Source organism: Apus apus, chromosome 5 (genome assembly GCF_020740795.1).
Source record: "Apus apus isolate bApuApu2 chromosome 5, bApuApu2.pri.cur, whole genome shotgun sequence".
In the NCBI taxonomy this organism is placed as follows: Eukaryota; Metazoa; Chordata; class Aves; order Apodiformes; family Apodidae; genus Apus; species Apus apus.
In genome coordinates, this window is record NC_067286.1 from 20,826,349 (window position 1) to 20,848,275 (window position 21,927).

Genomic DNA, 21,927 nt, shown 5'->3' on the forward strand with positions numbered 1-21,927 from the left:
CAGACTCTCAGTGATGCAACACTAAAAGGAGAAATAAAAATGGGCCCAAATTCCTAGCTATTCACCAACTTTGTGTACATCACTGTGTGGCTAAACAGCCACTTATCAAAGTGTCTGCTTAGGTAGCAGGCTGATTTGTATCCTGTTGTGCTCTACTTTCACTTTTACTCATGAGTCTTAAGTGTTAGGTTGGTCCTACATAGGTATGAGTTCTTGCAGTCCTGCAAAAGGGACTGCAAAACAATTCAATTGCGTTAACCAAAGATGCTAACCAGCAGTGTCTTGTGCTGAGGCTCCACGCACACTCCAACTTGCTAAATAATTTAGCTGAGTATGGCTATTCAGCAGAGATTTGTGTTACAACCTTTGTGAGTGTGATACTCCCAAAGCCATGGAATGGAAAAGCCATGACTGACACGGGTTGAGGCAGACATTCATTAGACCCTCTTCATTTACTGCAACTGTGCTGAACAGGTGGTCTACAACGCTCATTCACAGATTTCAGTTCAGTCTTGGCATGTTCAAGCCACCCAGTAAAGTGAGGAAACCCGTGCTAAGGGTACTTGCTGGCTTCAAGTGATGAGCTCTCTGCATCACTGAGCTGAGTGCTTGTGATAGCAAAGGGCATTTCCACCACTGTGTGCTTTCTTGTGGTGAGGTGTCAGTTAGCCCAGGTGGGTGTGAGGTACCACACGTGTTTTGGGCACCTCTTGGAGGGATGTGACCTCTCACTGAAAGGCAGCTGCCTTTGCTAGTCTTAGGCACATGCAGTTCTCCCAGGTGCTAAATGTCTGCCCATCCCTTGGGAAAACTAGGCAGATAGATCGTTTTCTTTGAAATGGTATTAAGGTGCATAAGATAATGAGTTAGGTACATTTGTGATTGCTGGCAGTTGGAGGTGACACCTTGTGTTTTTCTGGCAAGGTACTGTAAGCCAACATTGCACGCGTATGAGCATGACCTGTGAAATGCCATGGAGTTAGACTTGATATAATTTCAGTGGGTTTTTTTGAAGTTTGCAAGAAGAAAAGCCAGTGTTACAAGGTATTCTCATTTTTGTAGCCAGGCTACTTTATTTGTAATTGCAGTGCCCCGTAGTTAAAATGGAAATAAATTTTAATACCATACGAAAATGCAGAAATATTTGTCTCATTTATAACACTTCTAAAAAGGACAGATTATAAAATTTCCCTGATTAATGATCTGTAATTTTATGTGCTCTGTGGTGTCTTGTTCAGTATATCTGTTTGCGTAAATGTTTCAAAACAATAAGTAAAGACAGATCTGAACAAAATCCATAAATCTAACTTGACAATGAATTTCAGGTTGTAGAAACTCGCTATATATTTAAAGTCATCTTTGGTCTGAATATTCCCAAACTTTGGGAAAGTAGTTACTCTACTTTAAAAATATTTAACCAAACATTTCTCAAGCAACCACTTAGTATCCATCTAGATGACAAAAAAAAATCCCAACAACAGAGTCAAGGACCTCTAAAAAGAACTTATGCACTCTATAGGAAGATACTGGTATTCTATAAAAGGACTCTGAAGATAGTGAATTAAATGGAAAACAAGCTTTTTTCTAGAGAGGCAACCTTACTAAAGTATTCAATAAAAATGTTGACTTGATACACTTATTGAGAACCTTTGAATGCCCAACTGAAAAATTAGTCTAATAATTTTGTCATTTGTATGGATTTACCAGACAGTTATCTCTTGAGCCATTAAAATGAGATTAAGAGTTGTGTGGGGTTTTTCAGTACAGTTTGTAGCAGTACAGTTTGTACCATAAATTAAGGCTTTATCCTCATTATGGAGCAGATCATCTTGAGTGCCATTATGCAGCATGTGCAGGATAACCAGGTGACCAGGCCTAGTCAGCATGGGCTTATGAAAGGCAGGTCCTGTTTGACAAACCTGGTCTCCTTTTTATGACAGGGTGACCTAATAAGGGAATAATAGATAAGGGAAAGGATGAGGGTGTTGCATATCTTGACTTTAGTACGACATTTCACAACATTTCCTACAGCATTCTCCTAGAGAAACTGGCTGCTCATGGCTTGGAACGGCATAAGCCTTGTTGGGTTAAAAACCTGGTTGGATAAAAACTAAAGGGTTGTGGTCAATGGAGTTAAATCCAGCTTACAGCCAGTCACAAATGGTGTTCCTCAGGGCTCAGTACTGGGGCCATTCCTGTTTAATGTCTTTATCAATTATCTAGACGAGGGGATAGAATGTACCCTTAGTAAATTTGCAGGTGACACCAAGCTGCGTGAGGGTAGAGGGATTTTGACAGGCTTGATCAACGGGCCAAGGCAAATTGTATGAGTTTCAATAAGGCCAAATGTCAGGTACTACACTTGGGCCACAACAACCCCCAGCAGCGCTACAGGTTTGGGGAGGAGTGGCTGGAGAGCTGCCCAGCAGAGAGGGACCCAGGGGTGCTGATTGACAGCCAGCTGAACATGAGCCAGCAGCGTGCCTAGGTGGCCAAGAAGACAAATGGCATCCTGGCCTGAATAAGAAATAGTTTGGTCAGCAGGGCCAAGGAGGTGATCTTACCCCTGTACTCAGTACTGGTGAGGCCGCACCTCGAGTACACTGTTCAGTTTGGGGCCCCTCACTACAGAAAGGACACCGAGCTGCTAGGGCGTGTCCAAAGAAGTGGAACAAAGCTGATGAAGGCTTTGGAGTATATGTCTTATGAGGAGTGCCTGAGGGAGCTGTGGTTATTTAGCCTGGAGAAAAGGAGACTGAGGGGACACCTTGTTGCTCTCTACAGCTGCCTGAAAGGAGGTTGTAAAGAGGTGAGATCGGTCTTTTCAGTGAAGTTACAAGAGATAGCAGAAGAGGTAATGGTCTCAAGTTGCACCAGGGATGGTTTAGATTGGATGTTAGGAGGAATTTTTTTACTGAATGGGTTATCAGGCATTGGAGCAGGCTGCCCAGGGAAGTGGTGAAGTCACCATCCCTAGAGGTATTTAAGAGTCATATAGATGTAGCATTAAGGGATGTGGTTTAGCTAAGGACTTGCCAGTGGTAGCTTGATGGCTAGAGTAATAGACCTTGAAGGTCTCTTCCAATCAAACTAATTCTGTGTGATTCTGTGTGAAAATGTACAAGGAAATGGATATCAAAACCATAATGTGACTATATAACTAAGCCAGAGGCTGTTCCAAAAACCTACTAGGTAGAAATGCCTAATTTTAAATTTAAATTGCATGTGTTAAGCTCATATTTCATGAATGCAGATACAGATCTCATCCATAGTTGGGTTCATACGTATGCTCCTGTAGCCTTGTTATGAGAGTAGCTAATTAATCTGGATGGCCCTCTGACCCCTTAGCGCACCTTGGAGTTCATCCAGCACTGCGTGCCAGGGGAGAGCAAAGAAAATAGTCCTGCCCTTGAAGCTGAATGTAAGGCCTTAGCATATTTGTAAGCCACCAGAAAAACTGAAAGCCATGCAAACAAAACTGAATGGGACCCCTTCAGAAAACCTTGCCTGAGAGGTCTCAGGAGGGTTCACCATCCTCAAGGGGACCAGTTTTTTCCGCAGAGTGATTTGGAGCAAGGTACTGGAAGTGCACTAAGGAGTGAGTCCCTGTTCCTCCTATTGAGTCTTCTCTTTTCGTCTCCTTCTGCCCTGTCTACAGCCGTAAGTTAAGTTTACAGTGTTCTTCACAAGAAACTATGACCCCAGTGGGACTACAACCACTGATCCTTGATCCTTGCTGTTTTAGAGCAGTTTCCAAGCAGCTGTGATACACCAATGCACAGCTCGCTGCTTCATTTCCCATCAACACAAGTAAGCGCAGAGCAGCCTGCACAGCCGGGCAGGTGCAGCTGCAGCCACGCTGCGGGAGATTCCAGCCACATGATGGCAGTGAGTTCTCATCCAGGCCACACACTCAGCAGGCAGGCTCTCCAGCTGGACAGCAAGTCTCATTTTGGGAGACACCTCAAGAAAAACCATGTTGGGCATAAGAATGTAGTATGAGTAAAAACAAAAGGGTTCACTGTGCCAAGTTTGTTTGACCAAATGGAATGAAGAATAACAATAGACGTACATAAATAAAAGATATCTTATGGATTTTCATCCATTAAACATACACAGCTTAATTAATTTTGTCTACTTTTCCCAGTGTGACTCAGTAGTAGATTCCTTGAACAGACTTCTATATCCCAAATATAAACAGTAATAACTGAAAGGAGTTTAAAGCTGGTTTAAGAGTTAGTACGAGGAGAAGGATAGGAAAAGAAATAATTAGGTAAACAGGCTCTAGTTATAGTTAAAAAGTAGGTATTGTTTGATGCTTTTCTTTTGAGAACTAACAGGTAGCATGTATATCACGTTACTGTGGCGAAAAGAAAAGAACCAACAAAACTCTCCAGATTGCTTGAAGCAAACAATGCTTAGCACTATTGTCAGTACAGTTTCTCCCCCGTGGCTTGAATAACACTTGAAAATTATTATTTGATACAATTGAAGCAGCTGGTGTACCAACAATATGCTGGAGAAAATGTATTGTTAAGAAAAAAGCAATTAATGAAAAAGGTAGCCTTCACAGCATATTTAAGAGGAATATGATCTATCATTTTCTCTAATATGCACTCAAACTTTTAAAATACTTTACCTTAGTGACAACTGTGAGTGCAGGATATGTTGAATTCTTTAACTCATGTGAGGATAAAAAATGAAAAAGTAAATTACTTTCCCTGAAGGGACTTCCCTGAGTCTTGGGCCCAGAAATGGGCTTACTCTAAACTTCAGACCCACAGTTTGACACTGGCCAAGGTGACTTTTGTTCCTGTTCATCCATATGCAAGCCACTTTAGTAGCTTATATTGTTCCTTACCAATGTCATCTAAGTCCCTGAAGCAAAGACAGAGTAGAGGACATAGCTTGTTTCTCACCATTTCTCTGTCATGCCTACACACATACACAAAAGGTTTTTACTATATGGTTTCAAAAGTAAACGCATGCTATAGACATTTGTTTCAAAAGGATAAAAAAGGAAATAGAATACCTTCTTTCTTTTACCATATTAAACAAGAAACTATTTAGGGAAATTATTAATAAGCTAGCTAAAATGCAGACCATATGTGTTTTTAGTAACTAAGGACAAGAAATAAATGCAATTAATAGTTTTGTCCTGGTTTGAGCCAGGAGGAAGTTATTTTTCCTTTTACTGTGTTTTTTTTTCCTTCAGTAAACTTTCTTTTAACTAGTAGCAAAGTGTCCCAGCTTGGGCTGATAACAGCTGGAATGTTTTTCGAACTGCTGGGTCTTCTTTGCCAGCTCAGACACTACAGGGAGATCTATGGCCCCCCGTAGGAGGCTGAGTTAGACAGACAGCAAAATTGGCCAGAAATGTTCCATTCCATATATCTACATAAGCTCAGAGGAAGGTCAGAGATCACAGAAGACAACTTCCTTCCTGCTTATTCTGCCCTTCTCTTCTGTCCATGGCTGGTGTCCGGGGAGAACTCCATCCATCCATCACTGTCAGCCCCCAAGCTCAAGCTCTCCTGACCCTCATCACTCCAGCAGCAGCTCTGGGATTTTTCAGGATTGTTTGTGGCTAAGCAGAGTGCTGTGGGAGTTGCTGGGGCTGGGGGGAGTCGAGACGCTTTTGCACATATCTGGACACATTTGGGTATAATTGTATATATTTTATTTTATCATTAGTGTTTAATTAAAGCAGTGTAATTTAGTTTTCAATCCAGGAAACACTCTCTCTTTTTCTCTCTCTCCTTCCCTACCTGGGTGGGAGGGTGAGGGGATCAAGAGTGTTGTTGTTGAACCTGAGTCAAATGGTGACAAGTTTGCAAAGTATGTTTTGCTAAAAACATAGTTTCCAGTCCATAATACACTTCCGTTCCACATATAACACCTACTCTTCTGCTAATTATATACAAAAATAGTTACTGTTATCCCCAGTTTTGTTCATTGTCAATTAAAATCAGGAATGAAAATAGGAAATATTTCCATTTCTTTGTGCCATTTTTTTTAATTCCACATAAAAAAAGTTTAAAATTGCATTTTCCTGAAACACAGATAATCACTCTATTAGTGATTAGTAAAATCTAGTATTTTTGCATATTGAAGTTAACAATGTCACGGCCATTGTGATAGTCTTTTCCAAAAGGGGTTTTTGAGAACATTACCTGCAAGAGAGACTGTATCTAGATGGCTAAGAGTAAGATTTCACTTGAAATAACAACTTTGGAAATTAAATTATAAGCAAAGACAAAACAACATGGGAGTAATTATTTTTTCTGATTGACATCCTCTGGCTGCAGTTTTATTTCTGCTCCAAATTCCAAATGGATAGAGGCCTACAAAACATGATTACCTTGTATTTGTCCTTTCCCCTAAAGTTAGGGTATGTTTTCAATATAGTTTACTTATTTTAGATTAATATGAACCACAAAGATCTTCAGAACAAGGTATTGTGTGTTTCAGTGTAACAGGCAGCATCTGTTCTGTCTCACAGAACAGCAGCTAACTCTGCAGACTGCCAAGTCTCATAGATTTTATGGTGCAGTCTTACTGCAGCATCCTAACAATTATATATATATATCTATAGACAGAGATTCATGGTGCTAGAAAGACCCATTTAATAATGTAGTTGAACTTTCTATATATTATGGGTCTCTCAGATTTCACACTCTAGCCCACAATGCAGGAATAAATACATAGCTGGTCATCTTTATCACCTATGGCAATTTGTAATTGGCTTCAGAAACCATACTGCCCCCAGGGCACACAAGGAGAGACTGCCACAGCTTCTGGGACAGAAGAAGGGCATCAACCCTAATGGATGCTTCTCTTTAAACCTGTTTCTTCAAGCTCACTTTCTTTCATGTCTCTGCTGCTTTCACATAGAAGTCTAGGTGTCATGGACCTGGAACCATGAAAAGTTACTGAAACAGACTGACTTCTTCTGTAGCCCAACAAGCTTTATCACTTAAAGCCAGAAGTATGAGGTAAAACAGTGTCAGGCACCACAGGAGAATAGAGTAAGATGGCAGGTTTGCATTTTGGATGGTATTTTTTTTGAAATTCTGATGGCCTTCATTAATCCTAAGGTTACTGGTGTCTTTAAAGGCTGAAATTAGCATGTGTTAACCATAGTAAATAGTAAAGCAAGTTGGGTCAACAGGTGTTTTCAGGGAAAACAACTTACTTGAAGGTCAAGAGCTTTACAGTGTAAATTCAGGTGTTGTAATTGAAAATATGGCAGGTTTAGAGTCTAACTAAGAAACCTAGACTTCAGGATGGACCACAGATACACATTAAAAAACTTTGTAGTCATGGTTTTATGTGTATGCCTGTGGGCATAAGCAGAGCTTTCCCAAAGATCTCAACATGCAAGAATTCATTAGAAATGCACAGACTTGAAGACACCATGTTGTCTTACTTTTTTGCTATCTGGTATTGCAGAAATGAGACTTAACAGAACAAGTAATGGATATTTGCTTTAAAATGTTGAAATGCTTTGAAATGCTATACCTTGATGTGTGACATGTGACATCCTGGAACAGATTTATCTTTGCTAAACTCAGCCTCCAGTGCTCAGTTTTTTATTTAACTGGGCATTACTTCCCACTCTGTATTATATGACTGTATCTACCAGACGCAAGTGTCTGTGTACTTGAAGTCAGAGAAGAGCTATTAATTCATAGAGGTTCCCATATTAAATACATATTCTATCTAAGTTTTTGTCACTATAATGCCTTTTTCTATGTTGCTTTAATCCCCCTCTTTCATTAAGCTTGCTTTCCAGATAGTTGTTTAAGCTAATGTATTTGCACTTGTCTCATACATTAATCTTTGCACACTGTATGACATTTTGCATACTGCACACCTTGACATAAATTATTACTTACTTCATAGTATGTATCACTCTGTATTTCTAAACACTCTAAATGAAGGTAAAACAATGTGACTTACAAAATAATATTGACAGAAGGAGCCATTCATTAACTGATAATATAATGAAGATTTATTTTATATCTTATAAACAATGAGGAAAATATTTTAAAATTCAGCAAGCAGTTTGAATTTTAATACACAAGTTTACCAACATAAATCCTAGAGCTGGCCAAGAATTCTAAGGATAAGAAAATGCCGCGATAACAAGTCACTTAATCTTCTCTGTCTTATTCCTTCCTTTGTTTTCTTTTATTAACACAAGAACAATAGGTGTCTTTAGGTTTTGACATATTCTTATTTCCCTCTGCTGAAGTTCAGTTACGCAGTGTAACACTAGATAGCTGGGGGTTCGTGTCTGTTATATGAAATAAAATTAGGAGCTCTTTATACATTCAGTGCCTCCTCAGCTTTTCAAAGAGTGGACATAGCGCATCCCTTCCTGGACACAAGTTACCCAAGCACTACTGATTGTCCCTCTGGAGTAGTGGTATCTCACTCTTCATCCTCATTTGGAAGATAAAATTTTCTAGAAACACAATATGTTCCAATGGGAAAAATACACAAACAAAAGCCATTTTTCTATCAGTCTATCTGATTTGTCAACCTTTCATCATCAAGCAAATGGAAAACTGTATTCATCCTGATAGTCTTTTACCCAGGCACAGGGGTAAAAGGCAAGATCTACAAAGATATAAAGCCTTCAGGACACCAACAGAAGCTCTTGCAGTTGTGAGCCCAGAGATCCTCAGGTGGTTTCAAAGCAAATATAAATGTTTGTTAGGAGTGGTGGTAAATGCTTTAATTGTGGAAATTTCTTAGTAACAATAAAAAAACCCCACTCAACACATCAGGCAGTAAAAGAATGTCATGCAAGGTCCCGGCTCTGCAATTTCAGGTGCAAGTTTGGTGATGTTCACATCCAAGTTTGGTGATGTTCACACTCATTACATATTTTCAAGTTGTTGGGTTTTTTGTAACAACAGATGCAAGACAGGTGTATTTAGACACATGTGGCATGGTATAACAGTAAGCTTAATACTTGATCAGTGGAAGTTCAGTTAAAAAAAAAAGTAAGTGGGTCTCAGTCCTTCCTGAGAGCCAAAGTCTTAATGCGAAGCTGGAGAATGCTGCTTATCTGATACAACATCTTTGATTTCTGTTCTCTACTTTCCTGAATTCACTCTGATATATTGATCTGATACACTGCCTAGATGTGTAGGGATAAATTTGGCATGCCTTTGCTTCTCACCATTATTGATGCAGTGGCTTTTCTTATGCTTGCTTTTCTGAAAGAATGGCTGTCCTCAGGAAAGATCTATTTCCTCCTTTTCTTCAGTTCAACTTTGGAACAAAATAGAACCTTTGTTTTATTCTGTGGATTCTCCCACATACATTTTTTTTTATCTTAGAAGTCTATTACATCAGTTATTCATAAAGGATTTGGCAACTTTATGTGATATATGCGTGGGGCAATACATAAATGTCAAATCTTGTTGTTGCAGGCTAGAAGAGATATGCTGCTTATGAAACATGTTTCAGGAACTGAAAAGGCCAAGGTATTTCTAGGGTGGCGTCTACTAGCAACTTAAGTGCCCTTCCCCTGAAAGTCACACAACATATAAGCTGAAATCAGACTTGTGACATTTCCAATAGTTTTCAAGCAAACACATGTGACATCAGGGTTAACATTTAAAGAAAACAAAAACTTAGGCAAAAGACTTTTCCTTCCTACTGTATTTCAAAAGTTTGGAATGTCTATTGCAAAGACACAAGCAAGCTATTAATAAACTAAATTAACAGATACATGCTTTTATTGTATCATTGCAGAAAAAAATGCATTAATTCCTTGTTATTGTCCAAGTTGCTATTTGCTAACAAAGCCTACATTTTCTAAGTGTCAGGATAGAAGACTGGACTTGAATCTGAGCTGAATTTCTGTTACATTGATAACATCGAAGTCTCTTTCCCACTCTTCTTACTGGAAGACTGTTGAGTTCACAGGAGGGATGGTTGTTGGGAAATCGCTCCTCACATGAATTTCCTTTCACTATACACTACTGAATTTAACCTATTTCACATTACTTCTATTTTCAAGGGAAACTATTGCCTCCTGAGTGGTGTTCTGGCCCTTTTCTGTATTGAAAAAACTTCTCAGCATTGCTACCAATAGATTTTATTTGCAGACACATCCTTTTTATATCACAGATATTAATGAAAGAAGAAATGGGATCATCATGCAGTGGCCAAGGAATATGACAGGGAAATCAAAAACACTCTATTAATAGCCCAAAAAGTAAAACCCCATCTTTGTTTTCAGTAGCAACAACAATTTTAAACATGAAGGCAAAAACATGATCACTAATGGAACTGAGCAAAGTAACAGTTTCTGGAGGTTGTGAAGTCTTCCTCTGTGGAGACATTCAAAACCCGCCTAGGTATGTTCCTGCATAATTTGCTCTAGGGGATCCTGCTCTATCTAGCAGGGGCCTTGGACTAGATCTCCAGATGTCCCTTCCAACCCCTACCATTCTGTGATTGTGTGATTCTGTGAAGAAGCAAACCCCCAGTGATCACAATAAAGTGAATGAGATACGCTTCATCCCAAAACTGCAAGAAATCAAATAGACTGATTCATGAGCAGAGTCGTGAGTTTTTAAAATAAATTTTCAATTTGGGAAGTGCTGTATGACTGGGAACAGAAAGATAAGTTCTTTATGGAAGGAGTAAAAATTAATGCATGCTACTGCTGGTCTACTACTCTGACCTCAATAAAGCACTAAAACAGATATTGGAAGTGAGGAAAAGTGGGAAAAATTAGGTCTGCATTTTCTTTAATAGGAACTAATTTTCAAGATGATGTATTAATGTGACTGCACAAAGTGTCTGGCACAGAATAGCATGGAAAATGTTGGAATATATTTTAAGCACCTTGCAAGAGCTCTCTTCTGTTGCTGCAGATGCCCAGATCACCCAAAGCAAGCAGCTTCCACAGAGATGAAATGATGCATGAAAAGAAAGTGACTCAAAGACAATGCAAATAGTGTTTGATACATACCAGATTGCTCCGTCATAGCAGAATAGCAGAGAAGAAGAAGAAGAAAGATGATCATGATAGCAGACTTATTCTCTACATGAGCCATTTTGTACCCTGTGTCACTTGGTATGAGGACAAACTGGTTTAGTTAGAAGGCAGGCTAGACAATTGTATTTCAATAGTACTGTCTGAACCACTTGTGATTTATTCCATCCACACTTACAGAATTGAATGGGGAATCTCACCCTCTACCTCCAAAGGAGCTTATATTACATCTGAAGCCCTCCCAATAAATCCCCTCTATGTACTTCACAAAACCAGAATTGTTAATTTGGTACCTCTATGTGAAGTTCACATTTTTTCCACAGGCCATTCCCACATAAGAGAAAATATATGCTGCACTATGGATTTTGCTGTTTGTTACCATCAAACTTTGACCAAGCAAGAACACTAAATGTGACAGTCTCTGTAACTTTCTAGGTCTCAATCAGTATTCTACAGCATTTGCCTTTGCTACCTGTAGCTACAGTATTTCTCTTCAGCATTCTTCCCTTCCTGAAATACTTCTAGCTGCTCTGTGGAAATAAATTTACACACCAAGCAGGTCTTGCTGGACATCATAAGGACTTAATGCCTCAGGTACAAAAATGACACTCATACTGACTTTAAAAAGACTGGCAGAAGATGTTGCAGAAGATAATCATACCATTAATATAAAGTGCCAGAAGCATTATTTTTTATCCTAAGCAGTAAGAGAGCAACTGATAAATGTTTGAGGTTTTATAACTTATTTGAGACTAGGAAACTAATATTTTATGTATGTGTGAGGGTAAAAAACAAGCAAAAATTCAGAAAGAATTAGTTTTAAGATGTGTGTTTTAACATGGATCTTCTTCATGTCCTTTCTAAATTACAAATGTTTGGCTTAGCTTTCAATCTGCACTTCACAGACAATAATTTTTACAAAAAAGGATTTATCATTTTCTTATTAGTAGTGTTTTATTTTATTTCTTGTCAGCTCAAGCTCAGATTTAAACAAAACCCAGAAAGATATAAGTAAACCAAATCACCTAGGTATACCAGGTGATGCATTTCTTTGTCTTGTGACTGTAGGCAGCTGAGCCAAGAGCTCCTAATGAAAGTTATCCAGATTGCTAATCTCCAGCAGTGTGACCTGTAAAGCAAACAGTGCAGAAAATCACACAAAGCAGTCAATCACGATGCACTACTGACAGAGGTGTTGGGCAAGTGGGAACTTGGTAGGTGCTTGGCAGGGAGAAATGAAAGAAAAAAAGCACTGGCTGAAGATGTATGGAATTTACCAATTCTTTTCTGAGGCAGAGAAGGTAGCAAATTGGAAGGAGCTTCACAAGCCACACAGACAAGCTGCGTTTAGGCTGGATTATAGGATTGAAACTTTAGTAACCATGTCAGTCTGCACCATGGAGACAGTGGTATGGGAGGCAGGTCTTTGGACTTTTGTACAGGGATTTCAGTGGGATCTCTACAGTTCCAGCTGAAGTGTTCAAGAATTACATATTTCAAGAAAATGCAATACCATAGCCACTTATTTTTACTAATGTCTCTTGTTAAAAATTACTGACAATAGAAATGATGATCATTATTTATGGGTTATGTTATGCACCTAAAAAATAATTGTATGGCACTTATGTTTTCTTCCTAAATATACGTTTGAAAGCCTCAGTCTTGGTTGTTGGATGCAGGGAGAGGTAGATACCAAAATCCTGATTAGCAGTTGCTGGTGAATTTCCATTCCTATTTTTTCCACTACCACTTAGGCTATGCCTAATGTGAATCAATAAAGAAGACAAGGAATTGTAGGGCTCTTCATCTTCATCCTGGAAATGTACATCTCAAAATGATTGTAGGAACTGGAAAAATCCTGTTTTGTTTCCTTGCTATCATTATACAAATTACTTCAACACATTTTCAGGGGTCTTAGCCACTTTTATTTACACCAACCTTGCCCAGAAACATTATGCCAATACTTGTTTAATTACTAGGGTTTTGGTTTGGTTTGTTTTTTTTCTGGCCTATGTAGGTATGTGTTGTTCACAGAAATCAATCTATACCAACCAGTCTGAACGTACTGATCTTCCAAGCATGAATCTGAGCAGTTGGTTGAGTGTGACTTGGTGTGTTTGGTCTCACACTTTGGGTTTTGTTTGTTGAGGTTTTTTTTATTTTATTTCACATTTGTATCTGGTAGAATGGAGAAATGGAACAAAGCATGGTGTTGCTTGTTATCTGAAGAAATCCTGCATTTTCCCTCTTGCTCTGTAGTAATGCATCTTGAGCCCTTACAGCTTTGCCATTTCCCTAGGCCTCTCACACTCAAATAGCAAGGCAGTGCTGCAGAGTGTAGGTTGCGAGTATCTGCAGCGTGTGTAGCTCCTGTCACTGAGATTTGCTGAATATCTGTTTAATACAGATTCATAGAGCTAATGACAATCAAAATGATCTGGCAATGGCTGATATCATGTCTAGGCTCAAAAGGCTGAAAAGCAGAAGGGAAAAATCTCACTAATTTTGTATTGCTGAAATGTATATAAGCTGAGCCATGCAGAAGTCCAGAGAAGGGTCTGTTTGCCAGGGTACCACATTCAACAAAGAGGAAAAAAAACAGGAATGACCATAGATTGGGAACCAAACCAGTGGAGCTGCAACAGCATACAAAAAGTAGGAGAAATATGAAAGACAACAGCCCCAGAGACCTGAAATACTTGGCAGTCAGAATTATCTTCGTAGTGTAAGTCCCCTCCTACTTGTTTTCCCTCTGAACTGCCAGTCATCAGGCTGAACAGAGAAGAAAACCACAGGTGCATGAACCCTTCAGATAAATCACATGGTTTCCAAGATGTTTTGTGCTGAGTGCCATTCACAGCTGCTGAACCCAGAGACTCACCCTTATGTGTGCCAGAAACTTCCTTCTAACTTCTTCAGCGGCACTATTTCTTTGTAGGCATTTAAGGAAGCTTATATTTAGGCTAGAGGCCTTTTTGAAAGGGACTAGCTTGTTTGTTAATAATGTAAAGCTTTCTTTTGAGATGGAGAAAACTTGACAGTTCCTGATTTCTCTGGTTTTTATTATCCTAAGTACTCCCCTAAGGCAGACATATTTGGTTTTATGGAATGAAGCTAATTAGTTATAACTTTTTCCAATACCAGCTACATTATTTCTGCAAAGCTTAAACTGTATCAGTGCTTAGGATGCATGCAAATAATGCAAGATGACAAAAATAAAGGAAAAGGAGATTTTTTCCTACACCTTACTCACTATTTCAATATAAGACACAATCAGTGCTATCATGAACAAGCATAATATTTCTTGGGTAAAGCAGCACGCTACTACATTTACCTATTTACTACTCAGTAAACAAATATTGGCTGGCTAAGCGCAGCACAACAGTCGTTCAGTAGCGTTGCGACATTGCCACCATGTGTTCTGCACAGAGAATAGGTTTTACAGTGTCATTACACTTACCCTCCTTTTTGTGCTATTTTAGAGAAACTAGAAAAAAACATAAGGGTAGCTAAGCAATATATGCTCAACAAAGTGTATTTTTCACTGTGGACTTCGGTGTAAAAAGTGCCTGGAGCATTTTGGAAGCAATGCTCAGCAAGCCCTACATTCATCTTCCAATTCCATTTCCCAGACAGAATCACATATTTGCTCTCACCCCTCTAAGCTTTCTTGTCCAAGAAAAAGAAAACTTTTTAGTTAGTGACCTTTTTTCTCTCCTTTTGTCAGATTTCCCTTAAAGCCTACCCATCATCCATTAGTCTCTTAAGAGTCAGCTACCAGTACTTGTGAGTCTCTTACTGCACTGTTGTTTTTGTGGGGAACAACTTGATTTAGGAATTAATGATCCAAAGCTTAAAAGGAAAATTCAAGAACTTAAACAGGTCAGATTTGGGTTTTTTTCTCTAAAAATGCTCTTTCTTTAATATTTTTGCTAGAACAGTCAAGCAACATATTTCCTAGAGTAACCCAATGGCAATCATATTCCAGTTACAGTGGGAATGATTAGTCATACATGACTGCCTTTACGCATCAGTGATGTTTTCAATCATCTTTGACACACTCTTCTATCTTTCAGAGGGGTTAGGTCTTGGTTGTGATGCTGACCCCAGTACTAACATGGCTCCCAACCCATTTATCTTTGCTTTTCAACAAGATGAGAATATTTTGTTTTGGTGGGTTTTTTTATGAAGAAGGCTAAACATGAAAAATAGAACCTCAATGCAATCAAAATGCAATAGTGTGAACGCATATTGTATTTTTGTTATTTTTCACTTGGGAGAACTAAAAAAGTACATCATATAATCTTATAATCTATGATTATAAGAAAGATAAACTTAAGTAACCAAAAAGGGGGGAAAAAAATTTGCTTAATCCCTACTGATGGGAAGGTAGAGGGCTACATTGGGCCATACACACCACAGATACAAAAAACAAAAATATGTTTGTTCCAGCAGTGTGGAAAAAACATTTGCTTTTCAGATACATTTACTGACTGTGCTCAGTCAGTTAAGCCTGATCATCACAGTCAAGATCACGGAAGCTACAGTACCCAGTTGGTCTAAAAGACAGGCAGCAACTAGGTGGAACCAGGGAGGGGCAGGCAGTGAGCTAGTCCTTTCACTGTATTGGCTCCCACAATGAGCCACATGCAGATTTGCAACCTATCTTTAAGAAAGTCAGTTGTTAATGAATTAAGTGATGCAAATTGCACCTTTCTACCTAATGTCAGGCAGTGTCATGCAGCCATTCTGGTTACTGGTTTTGCCGTTCTGGTCAGTACTAAACACTTTTACTAGTACACAAGCCTAGAGAGTGCATCTGACAGCACTCCTTACCTACTGATATTTTCCAGCCCAATTTTGCCACAATTCAAAATGCTAGTTATTAAATATGAGACTTCTAATTAAACTAAATCAAATCAAATTTCTAAATAGTGTAGAAAACACTTGCTCAGAACAGACTAGACTTGTAGTACAGCACTCACAATCACAGTTCTGCACCTCTGAAATTAATTTATAGCACAGATTCACCTTCACACTGCTGCAAGAAAGCTCAGTCTCTCATATCAAGTCTTTCCCTCTCCACAGTTATTAGTGTCCTTTAATAAACAAATCCCTCATCAGCTGGTTCTCCTCTAAGATAACAGAGCAGGGAGCATGCCATTAGGCTATTGTTCCTAACTTGTACAGGTTTTTATTTGTCATTGTTTATTATCATGGATTATTAGAAAAATGTTTGATAATATTTTATCTGAGCTTAGACAACTATGACTGAATTTGTAAGAGATATTCCCTGCTGGTGGACTCTTCCCTTTATTATTCAGGTCTTGGATATCTGATTCTACAGCTCACCAAAAAAGACACAGCAGTCTTCAGAATGAAAAGCATGATGCAGGCAAACACATTCGTAACAGGCAAGATCCATCAGTGAAAGAGAAGTGACTCAGTTGTGCTAGTTTACAAGACAAGAAAATGTACATTATCAGGAGACAAATCAAGAAGATTCTTAACAATATTTTCTTTCAAAAACAAGAACACATCATTTGTTAAAAAAAGAAATAGCATGCATTTCTTCTTGTTATATCTAGAACATTTATATTAATAATATAATTTTTAAATGTTATTGTCAGGAAACACAACAAATGTAATTTTTTTTTGCTAAGAGCTTGAGGCAAATGTTTTAAGCAGCAGCTAGTGCTGTAGGCACTGTAGATACTACTACAAATTTGTTATTGGTAGCTCACAGCTGCACAAAAGTTTGAGGATCATCTGTCAGTACACATTAGAACCACTTCTGCTCCTCATTTCAGTCCGGCACCAGTAGAAAATAGACCTGAACCCTAAATATTCCCAAAGTAGGGACTGTCTTAAGAGTTTGGGTGTCTAGTTCAGTCCCGAGTGTAAAGGCTCTGAAGTTCAGCTCATATTTCTCAAGATTTTTTATAAAAGAAGACATTTCAGACTTTCCACTAAAACTGGCTCTTTGTTTACTCCATTTAGACTCTCTTTTATATAAAAGGCCCTAATAGCTCTTATGTCACATGCTCTGCAATGAACAGATAATTGCATCGACCCAGCAAGAGCATGACTCACTAAGCGAGCAATATCCATTTTCAACAAGGTAAAAATATCAGTGTAGGCTCACTTCATTGTTCCATGATACAATTTAGCACTGCTGTAACCATATATTAAATTAATTAAAAGGTTTTCCTTCCCATCAAAGGTATAATCAAGGCAATTTTCTTCCAAATATAATCAAGAAACTATGCAGTATGAGCTTTTTTTTCGTGTGGAAAGTTAATTGACTTTCTATCATTTTTCCCCTCTGGGATTCAAATGAAGCTTTATAAAAATTGTTCTTTTTTGTGTAATTGGTCCACTTGAATTTTTAGAGGTTACCTGAAACTAGGCCAGTAAAGTAATTTTTTCTCCCCTCTGAGGGGAGAGAATGTATCAACCATCATTAAAAAAATTATATATATATTACCTAGAGGTCACATAAAACTTCAGAGTGCTTATAAAAATAAACATTTAAAACAAAGAAGTTTTATTGTGAGGTAGCAATCAGTTTCCTCTCCTACTGAATACACCGGCAAGCATCTTTCCAAATGTTAATGAGATGGAAGTGGTTTGAAGAAGCACACAGTTTTGGCTCTTCAGTGCTTGACACCTGAAGTAAAATTCCATCTGGAAAAGAAAGATCAGGGAAACTGGAAAAAAAAAAACACAAACCAAACCAAAGTGGTAATCAGTCTAGGCATTGGTATTGTTCCCTAGCCATTCCTTTGGGGAGGACAGGGTGAGACAGGGTTACACGGAAACATGTATTGGAACAGAAAATAAATAAAAATTACTTTTCCTCCAGGGAGTCTCTTGGTAAGCTGGTAAGCTTCCTGGAAAGGTCACAGAGAACTGGTGGTATTTTACAGGAGTGCAACTACAACAGACAGCAGTGAGGGTCTGTGTGTTGTGTTGAATCTAATACAGCTACAGTGGGTTGGGAATCTATTCAAATTGACGAGTGGCCAACCAAAGGTTTTCAATGGCCTTTTCAGCTCTCGGTGAGAAGTTTCCCTTTTCTTGTTGAAAAATGTAGCAGCACCATAACTTGTTCTCTGTGTATTACATCATATGATTTTGATCCAACATTACACTTCAGAATTCTCCCCTCTACAGTAAGCTTCTTTTTTAAAAGCAGGGGCGGGGGGGAAGAAAAAAAAAGAAAAAGAAAAAAAAGCCATTTCTCATCTTGCTGGGCAATTGTAATGCAACTAGACTGTTCAGAAAAGCAGAATATTTAAATAATACATAATTTCTTATTTTTTAAAATGCTGGCAGTGATTTTTCATATATGGGTTGCCAGCCTGTGTACAAGCCAAAAGTTTATAGAAATGCTCTGGAAGTAAAACAAACTGAACGTGCACCACTAACACGAACCATCCTTTTTTTCCATTATTGGAATTGGAAACCTAAGATGCTAACCATCTTAAGAGGTAAAATTCTTCAGACTTCAACTATTCATTCTAACATACATGAATCTTAGAGGGAAAATATTAATAAAATCCAACTCCTGGCTGATGCAGTATTTTGTTCCTATAGCATATTCTCCAGTATTTTTTTCAGGTTTCTTTTAATTGACCTTAGCCAGCCCCCTCTACCAACTTCCCTTGTGGTACTTGCAGAGACTAGTATATATGAATATCAGAAAGTTGTTTTTCCTAAGTTTAACATTATTTAATTTTATTTAATTCACTTCTGTTCAGAGAACTCCAAGTTATGTTTTTCAGTGCCATCTTTGAAAGATGACTTTAATCTTTTGGTTCTGAGGCAGTGAGTAATGAGTATCAGAAGAATATACATTTCAAAAATTAATTTTTTGAAAATATAGGATTACAAGCAGTACCAGATAAATACTCGTTTGAAAATTTGTGATCAGAGCTTAATCCTGTCAACTAGTAAATGCTCTCAGTTGCAAGCACCTTGTAAAACACACACTTTAATTAAGAATATTACCCTTGGAATAGTAGCCAATTGAATTTGGATAGCTTGTTTGCCAGCACAATCATACATGTGAGTTTGGTGTTATTCAGCCAGCTCTTCTGACAACCAAGCTTCTTGTACAAATATTGCAAAAGAATCAAAAGCAAGACATCAAACATCAAATTCTGAGCACAATAATATTTGACTGCTCAGCCACCCTCTCTTCCCACCAGCTACCTTCTTCCTACACTCAGCAGAAAGATATCCACTAAACCATTTTTTTTGTACAGTTTACTTTATTAATGTTCATGAATGGCAAATAAACCTGTGGAATTCAGGAAGTGTTTCACAACCTGGAAAAAAAAGCCTTAAATGGATCACAATTTTGTTGTAGGAAATGCTACTCAGCTAGTGCAAGCTGCCAGTATTTTTGACAGTCTGGATTTTGAAATACGTTACGTAACAGAATCCTGTGTGGGCAGAGGACCTGAAGTGTAAGCAGCTGACTTGAAAAAAGGCAATTTTTAATTAAATTTTCATTCAGTAAGCAGGCGCACCATTATTTGTGTTTTCCTGATTTACTGTTTTTAAAGCTTTGCAAATGCTAAGTTTCTGCATGAAGTGCTACTAGAGCTTTGATGTTTCCTAGCCCAGACACCAGCTTTCCATTTTTTTTACTTTAAAATTTTATCCAGTAGGAAAATAGCTCATCAGATTTATGTAGTGTCTTGTCAAATTTAGGAAACCTAGTTGCAAATCTGATGTAAGAAAGACAAAAACAAAACTAAGGAAAAGAAGTGGAAAAAATGCATTTCAACATTCTCTCAAAGAACAAATGTGCAATCTGCAGCATGTCTACATTTCATAGTCAACACTTCCAAGAAATCAGTATAATTTGTCCTCTAGCTAAGTTATCCTGAACAGCATAAGCAACATACTAAATGACTCTTGCCTCTTTCTAAGAAATATGAATACAATATTACATATTACAAGGGTTTATACATATGGAAAGAAAAGCAAAGGGATTCAAGAAAATTTATTAACCTTTATTAAGACTTACTTGCTACAAGTACACAATTGCACTCTAGAAACAAAGCCACCTGAGTCCTCAACTACAACAGCCATGAGATAAAAACCATTTGTAATATATGAATCACAGAATAATAATAATTTTCAAGTGTTATTCAAGCCACGGGGGAGAAACTGTACTGACAATAGTGCTAAGCATTGTTTGCTTCAAGCAATCTGGAGAGTTTTGTTGGTTCTTTTCTTTTCGCCACAGTAACGTGATATACATGCTGCCTGTTAGTTCTCAAAAGAAAAGCATCAAACAATACCTACTTTTTAACTATAACTAGAGCCTGTTTACCTAATTATTTCTTTTCCTATCCTTCTCCTCGTACTAACTCTTAAACCAGCTTTAAACTCCTTTCAGTTATTACTGTTTATATTTGGGATATAGAAGTCTGTTCAAGGAATCTACTACTGAGTCACACTGGGAAAAGTAGACAAAATTAATTAAGCTGTGTATGTTTAATGGATGAAAATCCATAAGATATCTTTTATTTATGTACGTCTATTGTTATTCTTCATTCCATTTGGTCAAACAAACTTGGCACAGTGAACCCTTTTGTTTTTACTCATACTACATTCTTATGCCCAACATGGTTTTTCTTGAGGTGTCTCCCAAAATGAGACTTGCTGTCCAGCTGGAGAGCCTGCCTGCTGAGTGTGTGGCCTGGATGAGAACTCACTGCCATCATGTGGCTGGAATCTCCCGCAGCGTGGCTGCAGCTGCACCTGCCCGGCTGTGCAGGCTGCTCTGCGCTTACTTGTGTTGATGGGAAATGAAGCAGCGAGCTGTGCATTGGTGTATCACAGCTGCTTGGAAACTGCTCTAAAACAGCAAGGATCAAGGATCAGTGGTTGTAGTCCCACTGGGGTCATAGTTTCTTGTGAAGAACACTGTAAACTTAACTTACGGCTGTAGACAGGGCAGAAGGAGACGAAAAGAGAAGACTCAATAGGAGGAACAGGGACTCACTCCTTAGTGCACTTCCAGTACCTTGCTCCAAATCACTCTGCGGAAAAAACTGGTCCCCTTGAGGATGGTGAACCCTCCTGAGACCTCTCAGGCAAGGTTTTCTGAAGGGGTCCCATTCAGTTTTGTTTGCATGGCTTTCAGTTTTTCTGGTGGCTTACAAATATGCTAAGGCCTTACATTCAGCTTCAAGGGCAGGACTATTTTCTTTGCTCTCCCCTGGCACGCAGTGCTGGATGAACTCCAAGGTGCGCTAAGGGGTCAGAGGGCCATCCAGATTAATTAGCTACTCTCATAACAAGGCTACAGGAGCATACGTATGAACCCAACTATGGATGAGATCTGTATCTGCATTCATGAAATATGAGCTTAACACATGCAATTTAAATTTAAAATTAGGCATTTCTACCTAGTAGGTTTTTGGAACAGCCTCTGGCTTAGTTATATAGTCACATTATGGTTTTGATATCCATTTCCTTGTACATTTTCACACAGAATCACACAGAATTAGTTTGATTGGAAGAGACCTTCAAGGTCTATTACTCTAGCCATCAAGCTACCACTGGCAAGTCCTTAGCTAAACCACATCCCTTAATGCTACATCTATATGACTCTTAAATACCTCTAGGGATGGTGACTTCACCACTTCCCTGGGCAGCCTGCTCCAATGCCTGATAACCCATTCAGTAAAAAAATTCCTCCTAACATCCAATCTAAACCATCCGTGGTGCAACTTGAGACCATTACCTCTTCTGCTATCTCTTGTAACTTCACTGAAAAGACCGATCTCACCTCTTTACAACCTCCTTTCAGGCAGCTGTAGAGAGCAACAAGGTGTCCCCTCAGTCTCCTTTTCTCCAGGCTAAATAACCACAGCTCCCTC